This window comes from Callithrix jacchus, chromosome 13 (genome assembly GCF_049354715.1).
Source record: "Callithrix jacchus isolate 240 chromosome 13, calJac240_pri, whole genome shotgun sequence".
NCBI lineage: Eukaryota > Metazoa > Chordata > Mammalia > Primates > Cebidae > Callithrix > Callithrix jacchus.
The window spans coordinates 60,122,299-60,136,714 of record NC_133514.1 but is presented as its reverse complement, the minus strand read 5'-3'; the positions used below and the strand labels follow the sequence as shown (position 1 = coordinate 60,136,714).

Sequence of the window (14,416 nt, the reverse complement as noted above, 5' to 3'; positions counted from 1 at the left end):
CTAGTGATCTGGATGTTCAGTACCAATTTTGGCAGTAATGATAAAAAGTGAATTATTCATAGTTAATGGGAAATAGACAACCACTTTAAGTGCTCTACAGTTTTGTTCAGTCATAGAAACTCTAGTTTCCTAGTTTAAAAAACATTCTTAAAAGGGAGTATCCCACACAAGAGATTTGGTAGATAAAAACACCCAGGCAAATAAAAAGTTTATTCCTCTAATTATATATTAAATATGCTAAAATACATACATTTTTTAGAAACAGTAAGATGATAGTCTTTCCAAGAGTACTGTAATATGAATTATCCAATCTAATGACTCAGTTTCAAAGTCTGAATTATGTATTAGTCTCATTAGAAAGGGATAAAACTTGTCATTCGATATGGGGGAATGACATATTACTTACGTAATCATCCTTCTGAGACCCCATTAAAATGATAGTAAAGAAATTAAAAGGGCATAGTCAAAGGCCAAAGGGCAATTAAGAGAAAAGAAAAATCTACACTGATCATCATTGGTGATCTAAATCTTTCAATAAACTTCTAGAAGACAGAGAAGGAAGTGATAACTAGAGAAACACAGTGGAGGTGAGGGAACTCAAAATATGCCACTCTGGCAAATTGACTATTTTGAGTCAAGGATCTTGAAAAAAAAACAGCAAGGACAAGATCACTCTGACCTTCCTACTGTTTCTTAAAAGCAGAAGATTAAATTCCTGTGTGACAAATGTCCTCCCTGTACCAGAACAAAAATGTCAGTCTTACCATCATCAAAGACAGGAAGTTGAGACCAAGGAAAATCTGCACCAACAAACTGTGTTAGACTAATCCTTATATCCTAGCCACTTCTCTATCCAATGAAGCACCCTAGCTCAAGTTCCTTTGCCTTGTCACATTTCCACAATTTACCTCACGGTGTCTAATTCGGTATCTCTGTGTTTGTCTCTAACTGCATCCTTGAGTCTCCATTTCCTTTTGAAGGCTCCCATGCCATGTAAAACTTGCATTAAACAAACGTACATGCTTTTCTTCCATTGCTACAGCTTACTTCAATTTAATTCTCAGGCACAGTCAAAAAAACCTAAAAGGGTAGAGATAAAATTTTGCTTACTCTATAAAGGGAATTCCAACCAGAAGGATGCATGGAGGGACCACACCTGAGAAGGAAACCAATCTGCCTGCAGGACCCAATGTGCAAGGGTTCAGAAAACTCACTTCCCACATTTCTTTTCTTTGCAAGTTACTTAGCAATATGCCTCAACAATACAAAAGAGTAAACCAAGGAAAAGACACCAGGAAACAGTGGTTTCAAATGAGGTAAGTAATTAAGGGAAGTCCCTGGGTGACAGCTGTGCAGCAGATCAAGGCAGCAAGTAACAAAGGCCTTAGAAGGAAGTTATCTCGGGGAAAAAAGAGAGTTGAGTATTTTTCAAAATCTGATACTAACTTGTAGATTTTGTAATAATAGAAAGAGACCAACAATGCAAAAATAAAAAGAAAGACAGGAAGACAAGTAGAAAGCCACCTTATTAGTTAAGATAATTTGACTGCAAGCAGCAGGAAAACCAGACCAAGGAAGCTTAAAAATAAGACATTTACTATCTGACATAACAAGGGGTTTATAGGCAGGGAAGCTTCAGTCGACTGGTTAATTCAGTATCTAATTCTTCAAATGCACAGGTTATTTACATCTGCCTCTTTTTTTTTTTCAGTCTAGAGGTCTTTTACTTTTTTAACACCTATTACCAGTGAATTCATAGGAAAGTTACCAGCAGCTCCATCTCCTTCCCATTGGTTCTCACAAAGTGTGCTTCTCTGGGTGGAGCAGGCTGGCGCTTCACTTAAACCCAGGTACCTTTCTCTTTGGCTCAATACGCACATGCATTCTCTTGGCAAGAATCTTGCCCTTAACTTGTTTATACAACATGCCAACAGCATGCTCGGTAACATTGTAGACTCTTCCAGTTTTGCCATGGTAACACTTGTGGGGCATTCCTTTTTGAACAGTACTCATTCCCTTGACGTCTACAATGTCACCTCTCTTATAGATTCACGTATATGTGACCAAAGGAACAACTCCATGTTTTGTTTTGTTTTGTTTTTGAGTCGGAGTTTCGCTCTTGTTACCCAGGCTGGAGTGCAATGGCGCGATCTCGGCTCACCGCAAGCTCCGCCTCCTGGGTTCAAGCAATTCTCCTGCCTCAGCCTCCAGAGTAGCTGGGACGCGCCACCATGCCCAGCTAATTTTTGTATTTTTAGTAGATACGGGGTTTCACCATGTTGACCAGGATGGTCTCGATCTCTTCACCTCATGATCCACCCGCCGCGGCCTCCCAAAGTGCTGGGATTATAAGCGTGAGCCACTGCGCCCGGCCTAGAACTCCATGTATCTAAAAGGCCTAGAGAACATATATTGAGTGCCTCTCCTCTTTCCCTTTGCATTCGTCGTTTTGGCGAATTACTGGAAGATGGCAGTTCCCGTCGACAGGATACATCTTCCTTTCTGCCATCTTCACTCATCCAAAAGCAGGCTCCCCTCGTGGTAGCAAGATGCACACCGCTCATTCAGGGTTCACATCCAACATGGCAGAATCCCAAAGAAAATACTCTCTCTCACTCTTAGAGAAAGGAAAACTTTCCTGATGCCCCCACCTGGCATTTTCTCCTGCCTCATTGGCTAAAATTATATCCTGTGCACATCTGAAAAACTACTGGAAAGGAGAATCCAACCACTGCAGCAGGCATTGTTAATTGCCCCTCAATTTCCATCTCCCCCTCCTTCCTTTCTATGATAGAACTTCTCTGAACTGTAGGTAACTACCAAGCTAGAAGCAACTTTTCCCATCCTCCCTTGCACCTAAGTGTGGCCATATTATTACATTCTGGCCAATAGGATATGAATAGAAATGATGTGGGCAATTTGTAAATTTTTCTCTAAAAGAAGTTGTGTGCTCTCCACTGGCTCAATTCCTCAGTTCTGTCTAGTATGAAGATATGGTGATAGTGGGTCAGCTTCAAACATGATGATGAGGGCAATTCCCAAGGGAATGAGAGAGCCATGGGTAGAAGAATCCTGAGGATCCAGGACATTCTCTTGATACTCAGCCCCTCTGTCCTTTTACATTGTCTGCTAGTTAAGAATTCTAACTAGCAGTTAGTTAGGCTGAGGCAGGCAGATAACTTGAGGTCAGAAGTTCGAGACCAGCCTGGCCAACATGGGGAAATCCCATCTCTACTAAAAATACAAAAATTAGCCAGATGTGATGGTGGTCGCCTATAATCCCAGCTACTCAAGAGGCTGAGGCATGAAAATCGCTTGAACCTGAAAGATGGAGGTTGCAGTGAGTGAGACTGTACCACTGCACTCCATCTTGAGTGACACAGTGAGACTGTCTCATAAAAAAATAAAGTAGTTGGGGATGCTATGGCTCATGTCTGTAATCCCAACACTTTGGCAGGCTGAGGTGGGTGGATCACCTGAGGTTGGGAGTTCAAGACCAGCCTGGCCAACATGGTAAAATCCTGTCTCTACTAAAAATACAAAAATTAGCTGGGTGTGGTGACACACACCTGTAATCCCAGCTACTTGGGAGGTTGAGGCACAAGAATAGCTTGAATCCAGGGTGTGGGGGTTGCAGTGAGCCAAGATCGCACCATTGCACTCCAGCCTGGGCAACACAGTGAAACTCTGTCTCAAAAAATAAAATAAAAATAAAAATAGGCTGGGCACAGTGGCTCAAGCCTGTAATCCCAGCACTTTGGGAGGCCGAGGCAGGCAGATCACCAGGTCAAAAGATCGAGACCATCCTGGCCAACATGGTGAAACCCCGTCTCTACTAAAAATACAAAAATTAGCTGGGTGTGGTGGCGTGCGCCTGTAGTCCCAGCTACTTGGGAGGTTGAGGCAGGAGAATTGCTTGAACCTGGGAGGTGGGGGTTGCAGTGAGCCGAGATTGTGCCACTGCACTCCAGCCTGGCGCCTAGCAACAGAGCAAGACTCTGTCTCAAAAATAAATACATAAATAAAAATAAAAATAAAACTTCCTAAAGTAGCCAAAGCAATATCCTCATTACTTCAATGGCTGTGCTTCACTTAGACCAGTGGTTCTCAAAGTATGGTTCCTGTACTGAGAGCACCAGCATCACCCAGGAACTTGTTGGAAATGTATATTCTTGGGCCTCGCCCCAGACCTACTGAATCGAATGTGTGTGAATGTAACCCAGCAACCTGTTTTGTTTTGCTTTTTTGAGACAAAGTGAGACTCTGTCTCAGAATAAATAAATAAAAGAGAAAAGAAACTTAAAAAGAGGAGAGATGAAAGAATATGGGAAAAGATCATGTTAATAGGTGACATCATGAGAAATGAAGCTGCTAATTTAAATCATAAATGCAAGGGAAGAGGAATTCGAAATAAGAATATAATTCTATTGGTAGAAGGGGCTGGGTAAAGGTGCCCTAAATTTTCATTTTGCATAGAAGAAAAGTCAGTAGATAGTTTCTGAAAATACTAAGGTGCATTAGTATAGTAAGGCCAGACAAGGTGGTGCATGCCTATAATCCCAAAGCTTTGGGAGGCTTGAGGCTAAAGGATTGCTTGAGGCCTGGAGGCAACATAACAAGCCCCCCATCTCTACAAAAATAATAATTAATTAATTAATTAATTTGAGGTGGAGTCTTACTCTGTCACCCAGGCTGGAGTATAATGGCGCAGCATCAGCTCACAGTAACCTCCACCTCCCAGGCTCAAGCAATTATCCTGCCTCAGCTGCCTGAGTAGCTGGGACTAAAGGCATTCAGTCGCCACTCCCAGGTAGTTTTTTTTTGTTTTTCATTATTTTTTCGGTAGAGATAGAGTTTCACCATGCTGGCCAGGTTGGTCTCGAACTCCTGACCTCAGGTGATTTGCCCACCTCAGCCACCCAAAGTGCTGGAATTATAGGCTTGAGCCACTTCGCCCAGCCAAAAAATTTATTATTTTTTTTCAAATTAACTAGGCGTGATGATGCATGCTTGTAATCTCCCATCAGGCTATGAAAATGGATTGAGCTCAAGAATTTCAGTCACATAGTGAGCTCTGATTGTGCCACTGTGCTCCAGCCTGCGTGACAGAATAAGATTCTGTCTCTAAAAACAAAACAAAACAAACAAAACTATAATATACTGTATCAAGAAACAACTGCCAGGCACAGTGACTCATACCTGTAATCCCAGCATTCTGGAAGGCCGAAGCAGGGGGATCACTCGAGCTCAGGAGTTTGAGACCAACCTGGGCAATATGATGAAACCTGATCTCTACAAAAAATTACAAAACTTAGCTGGGCATGGTGGCACGTGGCTGTAGTCCACGCTACTCAGGAGGCTGAGGTGGGAAGACTGTTTGAGCCAGAGAGGCTGAGGCTGCAGTGAGCCAAGATCATGCCACTTCACTTCAGCGTGGGTGATAGAGCAAGAACCTGTCTCACAAAAACAAAAACCAAAGCACGACAACACCTTCGATAGCATATTATTTAAGGATTCGAGGCAATCACCATAAGAATGAAAACGGAGATAATTAAACTAGTTAAAAAGAATTTTCCCTTTTGGGATGAGGACTGTGAGAGCTGTTGATTTGCATTATGAATCCTTCTGTACTATTTAATTTTTTTTAACCTAGGGCATGCATGCTTATTTAAAAATTATGCTTTCAGAGAGGCTATACACAAGGTGGAACAGAGTCCTCCCACTCTGAGAGTCTCTTTGTGAAGCTCTGCTTTGTCTAGGAAGGGGTCACCAGAATGTTTGCAGAACCTCCAGACCAGCCCTGTCTCGTGAGGCAGCTTTACAAATGGTTGGATGGGACAGGGTTTCTGACAAAGGGCCCTCTCCTCATTGGCATAATCCTCTGGACAGCTGTACTGGGTGAATGGGAACAGCGCAGAGCATCTGTTGGCAGGCTTGCTGCTGTCACCTCTTGAAGAATTCCCTCTCGACCACCCTGCTCTCTCATTCAGATGTCGAACACACAGCCTTAATGGGTAATGGATGTTTTCACCCGGAGAATCCTCCTCATTAGCCTCTCAGTTCTGACCAGGCAGCTGAATGTTCACATCATGGAAAGTCATAATATTTCAACAATCATTGGCCCCAAAGCACTTGTTCAAACAGTAATAGTAGTTAGTATGCTGTAAGATGATCAATTAAACCATGTCTATGCCTTTACATTTAGCTGGTATGTTTCCTCTTACCATACTGTCCAGTTTGTGATTTACTCTGTACCCAAAAGCTGATGTCAGACTCTCTGCTTTCAACACCAAGTAATTATGGGTGGAAATGGGTGAGGTTGAAGTGGTTTGGGATGGAGTGACATGTAGGGCAGTACTTTTCAGATCATTTTCGGTGGTCCCTTTGGGTGCTGTGAAGATACTTTCATGGAGGTGTCCCAGGGAGTAGTCAGAGTAGCTCATTTGAATCAGAGTAGCTTTTTTTTTTTTTTTTTTGAGACACAGTCTCTCTGTTGTCCAGGCTGGTGTGCAGTGACACAATCTTGGCTCACTGCAAACTCTGCCTCTTGGGTTCAAGTAATCCTCCTGCCTCAGCCTCCAGAACAGCTGGGATTACAGGCATATGCCACCAACCCGAGCTAATTTTTGTATTTTTAGAGATGTGGTTTCACCATGTTGGCCAGGCTGGTCTTGAACTCCTGATCACAAGTGATCCACCAGTCTTGGCCTCCCAAAATGTTGGGATTACAGGTGTGAGCCACCAGGCCCGGCCTGGAATAGCTCATTGTTTAAATGGTCTTAAACATTAAGGATCCATTAAACAGTTCGTTTTTTGGGGGGAGAAGGTTCTGGTAGTAACTCCTTGAAAACCACTGGTATTGTGAAATAAACACTGGGCTAGGACTCAGAAGCCTTGAGTTTGATCATTATTTTTCTCATGTATTTGGTGGCTCTACAACCACGAACAAGTCATATTACTTCTTTGACTGAGTTTCCTCACTTTCAGAATGGAGATAATGGTACCTTTTTCACCTGTCACAAGATTAACTTTGTGAATAAGATAAAAAAGGTAAATTCTAGGCCAGGCACAGTGGCTCATGCCTGTAATCCCAGCATTTTCGGAGGCTGAGGCGGGCGGATCAGCTGAGGTCAGGAGTTCGAGACTAGCCTCACCAACATGGAGAAACCAGGTCTCTTCTAAAAACACAAAATTAGCCAGGTGTGGTGGCACATGCCTATAATCTATATATTCAGGCTGAGGCAGGAGAATCGTTTGAACCTGGGAGGCGGAGGTTGCAGTGAGCCGAGATCGTGCCATTGTACTCCAGCCTGGGCAACAAGAGCAAAACTCCGTCTCAAAAAAATAATAATAATAAGATAAATTCTAAATTACTATAAAAACATAACACAAAAGATTATTACCTAGGACAGAAAAGTCTCAGATGAGTTTATTTTGGTTAAACATCAGTGAAGGACTACACAGACATATTTTTATAGATTGACCAGAAAAGCTATGGACAGTTGACATCACGTGGGGGTAGCCTTTTTTTTCCCTTTTTGAATACTCTTTTCTCCCAATGTGTATTACACTGCATACATAAACGAAACTTGTAGTAATCCCCTGTTAGTAACGACTATCTTTTTTTGAGACAGAGTCTCGTTCTGTCACCAGGCTGGAGTGCAGTGGTGTGATCTTGGCTCACCACAACCTCTGCCTCCTGGTCTGTAACCACTATTCTTTTTGCTGCAATTAAGTTCTTTAAAGACAGTGACAGACTGAAATGCCATGGTTCATGCCTAAAATCCCAACACTTTGGGAGGCTGAGGCAGGAGGGTTGCTTGAGGCCAGGAGTTCAAGACCAGCCTGGGTAACAGAGCGAGACACCATCTCTACTAAAAATATAAAAATTAGCCGGGCATGGTGGTGTGGACCTGTAGTACCAGCTACTCCAAAGGCTGAGGTGGGAGGATCACTTGAGCCCAGGAGGTTGAGGATACAGTGAACTATGGTCACACCACTGCACTCCAACCTGTGTGACAGAGCAAGACACTGTCTTAAAAAAAAAAAAAAAGACAGTGATAAGCAATCTAAAATCTATGGGCTGTGTGTGCACCCCCAGTTCCCAAAGGCCCACTTAATTTTTTTTTTTTTTTTTGAGACAGGATCTTGCTGTGTTGCCCAGGCTGGAATATAGTGGCATGATCTCAGCTCACTAAAACCTCTGCCTCTCGGGTTCAAGCTATTCTCATGCCTCAGCTCCCAGAGTATTTGGGATTACAGGGACCCACCACCATGTCCAGCTAACTTTTTTTGTAGTTTTAGTAGAGATGGGGTTTCACCATGTTGGCCAAGTTGGTCTGGAACTCCTGACCTCAAGTGATCTGTCCCCTCATCCTCCCGAATTGCTAGGATTACAGGTGTGAACCTCCACCCCTGGCCAGCCCACTTAATCTTAAATGCAGTCTTTCACTTCATACAACACATGGGACGCAGGATGTAGCAAGTTGGAAAAATTATTCCTACCACCACCCAGATGTGCAAAGAATTTAACAGTGCATTTTCCCTATGCTTACTCATTTACAAGTACACCTGCTTCTCTTCACCTTCCAGGTAACGGGAAAGGCTAGATTTAATCTGATTACAAATATTTTCATTTCTTCCCATTTACACAGGCTTGTTTCAGTGTAAACATTTGGTCCATTTGAAGTTCAGCTTCTCACTGGGGCTAATGAAAATCTTTATCTGGTTGAGTAAGTGTTTTCAGATAAAATACTCTCTCAACTTTGGCCTCCTCCTCCTCTTCCTTGACTTGGTAGAAAGGGCAGGACTTACTATATCCTTGTGATGCCTGTGGGATAAAAGGGTTCCTGAGTGGTATGTTGTCTCCGGCCTCCTCTGGTCTCAGAGGCAATGCCCCATGCCTACTTGGTTACTGCTTGCCCTGCTGCTGTTGGGGGTGAAATCTGCAGCTGGGATAAGCTGTGGCTTGGTCAGTACCCAGTGGGTTGTCTCCAGTAAAGTCACTCCTTCTGGGCCTACACCACACCCCCCACCAAAAGTCTCCCCTACTGGATCCACCCAAGCCTTTGCTGTCAAGCCCTCTGGCCTTTGCTCCCTGGGTACCCACAGGCCCCTGGTCCTCAGGTCAGCCACCTGTGTCTTCCCCCATCCATAAGACCTGCAGGAGCTTCTGAGCCTGGTGACACTTGTTGGGGACCAAGAACAGCTTGCACAATGACACTCCATCCTCCTCCGCCCCAGCCACGCTGCTGCATGACCTCATCTCAGCCCCAGACAGACGATGGGAACATCTAACCATCCATCCCTTTCCCCCGCTCTTTTTGGCTACCTGCAGGGACCCCAGCAGCAGAGGTGGGTGTTGCTTCTCGTCTTGCAGTCTGGAAGAGCATCCAACCTACGCTCCTCCTTCCGAGGGTGACTCCCGCCTGCACCTCGGGGTGGGAAGGGTTCAGGAAACACAGACCAGCTTATCTTAAGGAAGCACAGTCAGGAATCTTTCAAAAACATATCTATTACAAGGTGGAAAGAATCCTCCAGGACAACTATTTGTTTCAGCGGGACAAAGGCCAGGCCTGATGGAAGAGACCGGCCTTCCCTGAGGGCTGCATGGAGCCGGAGACTCCAGCCTGCGCTTCCGGTCCCACCGCGATCCCGAGGCCTGCGCATGCTCCGTGCTGGGCGGGGCTGTCTCCTCGCAGCAGGAGCCACTCACCAAGAAACCGGGGTAGGAGGACGTGGCCGCATCTTACTGGTCGCTGTATCCCCAGCAGCCGGCACAGGATGTGGTTCATTATATTGAGTGGCTTGAACGCATTCCGGCCTTTGCTGTTGACTCACTCTTTGGCCTTGTCAAGTTTCTTGCTTGAGTCTGTTTTTCCCTAACTCGATAGAGCTGATAAACAGTGTTTCCCAGCCCGGGCAACATAGGGAGACCCTGTCTCTACAAAAAATAAGAGAATAAAATATTAGCTGAGTGTGGCGTCACACTCCTGTAGTCCTATCTGCTTGGGAGGCTAAGACAGGAGGATTACTTGAGCCCAGGAGTTCAAGGCTGCAGTGAGCTCTGATGGCATCACTGCCTTCCAGCCTGCCCAACAAAACAAGACCCTGTCCCTCAAAACCAGAAACCTCACAAGGCTCTTCCAGGTATGAACTAAGATAATATATTGAATGTCCCTTGGAGAAATCAGAAATGCTGGGGATAAAATATATGTAACTCTCAAATACATTTGGATATTAATAGTGTAATGTCTACAAAGAAATACTAATTTTCGGGGCCGGGCACAGTGGCTCAAGCCTGTAATCCCAGCACTTTGGGAGGCCGAGGCGGGTGGATCACGAGGTCAAGAGATCAAGACCATCCTGGTCAACAAGGTGAAACCCCGTCTCTACTAAAAATACAAAAATTAGCTGGGCATGGTGGTGCATGCCTGTAGTCCCAGCTACTCGGGAGGCTGAGGCAGGAGAATTGCCTGAACCCAGAAGGCGGAGGTTGTGGTGAGCCGAGATCATGCCATTGCATTCCAGTCTGGGTAACAACAGCGAAACTCCGTCTCAAAAACAAAAACAAACAAACAAAAAAAAAGAAATACTAATTTTCTTGTTAGCTTTATTTTATTTAGTAGAGTAAAAAGGAATTAAGTTTTTTTGTTTTTTGTTTTTGACGGAGTCTCACTCTGTCTTCCAGGCTGGAGTGCGGCGGTGCGATCTCGACTCACTGCACCCTCCGCCTCCCAGGTTCAAGCAATTCTGCCTCCCCGTCCTGAGTAGCTGGGATTAAAGGTGCACGCCACATGCCCACCTGATTTTTGTCTTTTTAATAGAGACGGGATTTCACCATGTTAGTCAAGATGGTCTCGATCTTCTGACCTCATGATCTGCACGGCTTGGCCTCCCAAAGTGCTGGAATTACAGGCATGAGCCACTGCGCCTGGCCAAATATTTTTTATCTTTTTAATTAAATTCTTGGAACTTAAAGGAGGGAAACGTAGCTTATGAACATTTTTATTCTTCTTGACCTGGCCCTTGCACAATAAAGTTTGCTGACTATTATTATCTCATTTGCCACTCATTCATGCAGAGACTTAACATCATTAAAGTTCCTCCCCCAAAATTTGGTTGAGATTTGATTCGAATTTTGTTAAACCTGACATCTTTATAATATTGAAACTTTCCAGAAGATGGTAGTTTCCTTTGCTTATTCGTGTTATTTTTTCTAAGTAGATTTTGGAGTTCTCTCTCTCTTTCTTTTCTTTCTTTATTGTGAAAAGATACACATATTTTTAGAATTCACTCAGTTAAGATGATCCCAATTTTGTAGGCAACATCCAAAGCATCATAATCAGGAGCCAGTGGAACATACGCCGTCTTCTCTCCACCAGGCCAAATGAGGGTGCTGACCTTGGCCACCTCATGTCATAGAGCTTCTTCAGAGCCTGTTTGATCTGGTGCTTGCTGGCTTTAACATTCACAGTGAGCACAAGTGTGTTGTTGTCTTCTATCTTCTTCATGGCCGACTCAGCGGAAACTTGATGATAGCATAGGGGTCAAGTTTGTTTCTCCTGGGCAGGCTCTTCTGGGGATCTTGGGCCACCGCAAGGTGGGTGACGGGAGGATCTTTTGTGTGTGTGTGGCTGTGGACACCTTTCAACGCTGCCTTCTTGGCCTTTAAAGCCTTCACTTTGGCTTCGGCTTTAGGAGGGGTAGGAGCTTCCTTCTTCACTTTCAGGGCCATCTTGTGAAAAAGGATTTTGGAATATGCTTCAAAGAGTCTAGTATTTTTTCTAAAAATTATTCTTGAAAATTTCATAAGATTTTTTTTGGCCTGGACGGTGGCTCACGCCTGTAATCCTAGCACTTTTGGGAGGCCACGGCGGGAGGATCCCTTGAACTCAGGAGTTCAAGACCAGTGTGGGCAATACAGGGAGACCTAATCTCTATAATTTTTTCAATTAAAAAATTTTTTTTTCTGACTACAAATGAAACTTTTCGCTCCATCATAGTTTAACCTTTTATAGAAGATATATAGTTATGGTAATGATTTTTACAAATTCACCCTATAGCTGCCATAATAAAAATAACAAGAGTGACGAAAAAGTACAGTATCCTATAGTGTTGGGCAGTTGTCAAATGGCAAGCACTATGTCGTGGGTTTTAAATGTATTTTCTCAGCAAATCTTCACAATGATCTTATAAATTAATTATAGTTATTATCCTAATGTATAGATGGAAAAACAAGCCCAGTGAGAAGACATAATTTGCCCAAGGTCACACAGTTCATTACTAAGCACTAATTAATTCTCTAAGGTTTTCTAGATACACAATCATATCATTTAGACAAAATAGCAATTTTATCACCTCTTCCTGAGGGTTGTATGTTCAATTTTTGTTTTACACTTTACTGAACTGGTGATAATTATATCAAAATGTTAAGCAATTATTCTCCCTTAAATACTTCTAACCCCTTTTTCACTCAGTGGATATGAGCATAGGATGCTGTCGTCAGTGGAAATCATGATCGCAATAATCCCTAACACTGTGCACCCAGGCAGTCTGAGTCTAGAATTGATATTCTCAATTGCGCAACTAATTCAAGAGCTACTGTACCTTGTTGTAGCACGTTCCAGGTCACTCTAGCATGGTCCACATGCTTCAGACCTTCTCTACCACCTCCCTTCAGTTTTCTGGCTTTGCAGCCAGAGTTCATCTCTAAGTATAGCCCTGGTTGGATTGGTGATCCTGTTTACCATGAATCTAATCTGGTATTTTCTTATGACATGCTCTCAGTAATGGTCCCTTGGCTCTACCCAGTGAACTTGAACAAAGAGTTGGCCCATCTGTGTCCTCTCTAGACCTCAGAACCCCATCCTATTTATGTCCAGTTTCCTTTTACCAACAGATCCCAATGAAGTCTCTCTCAACATCCCTTTCAAATATCTTTGAAAATGAAAAATAAAGAATTTCAAGAATTTTTATTCATCAGAATCCCATAATATCTATGCCAGTATGGTGGTGCACAGCTGTCGTCCAAGCTACTCTGAAGCTGAGATGAGAAGAACTCTTGAGCCCAAGAGTTCAAGGCCAGCTTGGGCAAAGTAAAGAGACCTCTTCTCCCCACATCTCTAAAAAATAAAAATATTGAAAGCCCCAATAGCTAATGTCAGAAAAATCAAGGAGAAAGTGATATTCTTGTACACTACACTTTTAAATACTTTCTAAAGGGCAATTTGACAATACATGTAAAAAATTTTGCGTATTCCTTGACTCACAAATCTCACTTGTTGGCCTCCTTCTCCTTCGCCCCTGTCACCACCTCTGTCCTGGAGAAGAAGCCATATTTGGTCTCCCTCAATGGGTGAGACAGAGGCAAGGCAGGCACCATGATCCCGGCTCTGCCTTCCGGCAACCCGCAGCTCACTGCTCTCATCCTGGAGCAGCTCAAGAGCCAGGCCCATTCGGCAGCTTCCGTTTATGCTACCTGGCCCCTGTGGACACCAAGCCAACTTACCAGAACCCGAGGCTGAAAGCCGAGCATTTGATGTCCACACACCTGGATGAGCAGGACTGGAATCTTCTGATGCACAAAAGCCTATTGTGAAATGGTCTGAGGCAAAGTGTGGTTCAGTCAGGGACACTGGAGGCTGAATTAGACAGGGTTATTTCTCAGGTAGTGAATCCAGAATTAAACCACATCCTCAGGCCACCAATGGAATGAGGATTTCATGAGTTCCTGGGTGCCCAGAAGACAGCAGTGGTGCCAGAGCCCCCTCCAGAGCCCTGCAGACCAGGACCCTCCAGCTCCATCTCAGGGTGCTTCCCAGGAACATGCCCAATCCCTTTTGAAAGCTCCATTTAATTGTTGGTGAAGAAGTGACTTTGGTTACATAGAGTGCAACTTCAGAATGAAGATAGGCCAAGGTCTCATTGATTTCGAGATTTCAGCCTTGGCTATATAGGCAGTGTCCGGTTTGAATGGGGAGCAAGTTTGGCAGTGGGGAAGTTGACAGTGCTGTCCCCTGCATTGTGCTGCCTTTTGACCAGCCTGTTCAAGGATAGGACACCCAGTAGACACTACAGAAAGATTTAAAAACACTGCAGTAGCCTGGGATTGCCCCAAAACAGACTTTTATATTTGAACATGGAGACTGTGGACTTTAGGGTGTGTGCTCTGGAATACACAAAAGCTACAGTGAGAGAACGTAACCAGTCCCAAAGGTAATTTCAAAGAACAATAACAATATAAAGAGTACCTGGGAGTAGGAATTTGACAGTGCTTATTTGATATTGTTTCTCGGAGTTGCAAACTAGAATGTAGAAACCACTAGCATCAGATATCTTGAAAGTTGTTATGACCTTCTTGTACATGAATCTTTTAGCTGGTTTCCTTTCCTTTGTAAGAGGTGACAAAACACGG

At 43.8% G+C, this 14,416-nt stretch overlaps 1 pseudogene; it reads right to left on the bottom strand.

The window, feature by feature from the left end:
• Positions 1–11,292: 11,292 nt before the first annotated feature.
• On the bottom strand, positions 11,293–11,737 carry LOC144578839 (large ribosomal subunit protein uL23 pseudogene; annotated as a pseudogene).
• Between the last annotated feature and the right edge of the window lie 2,679 nt (positions 11,738–14,416).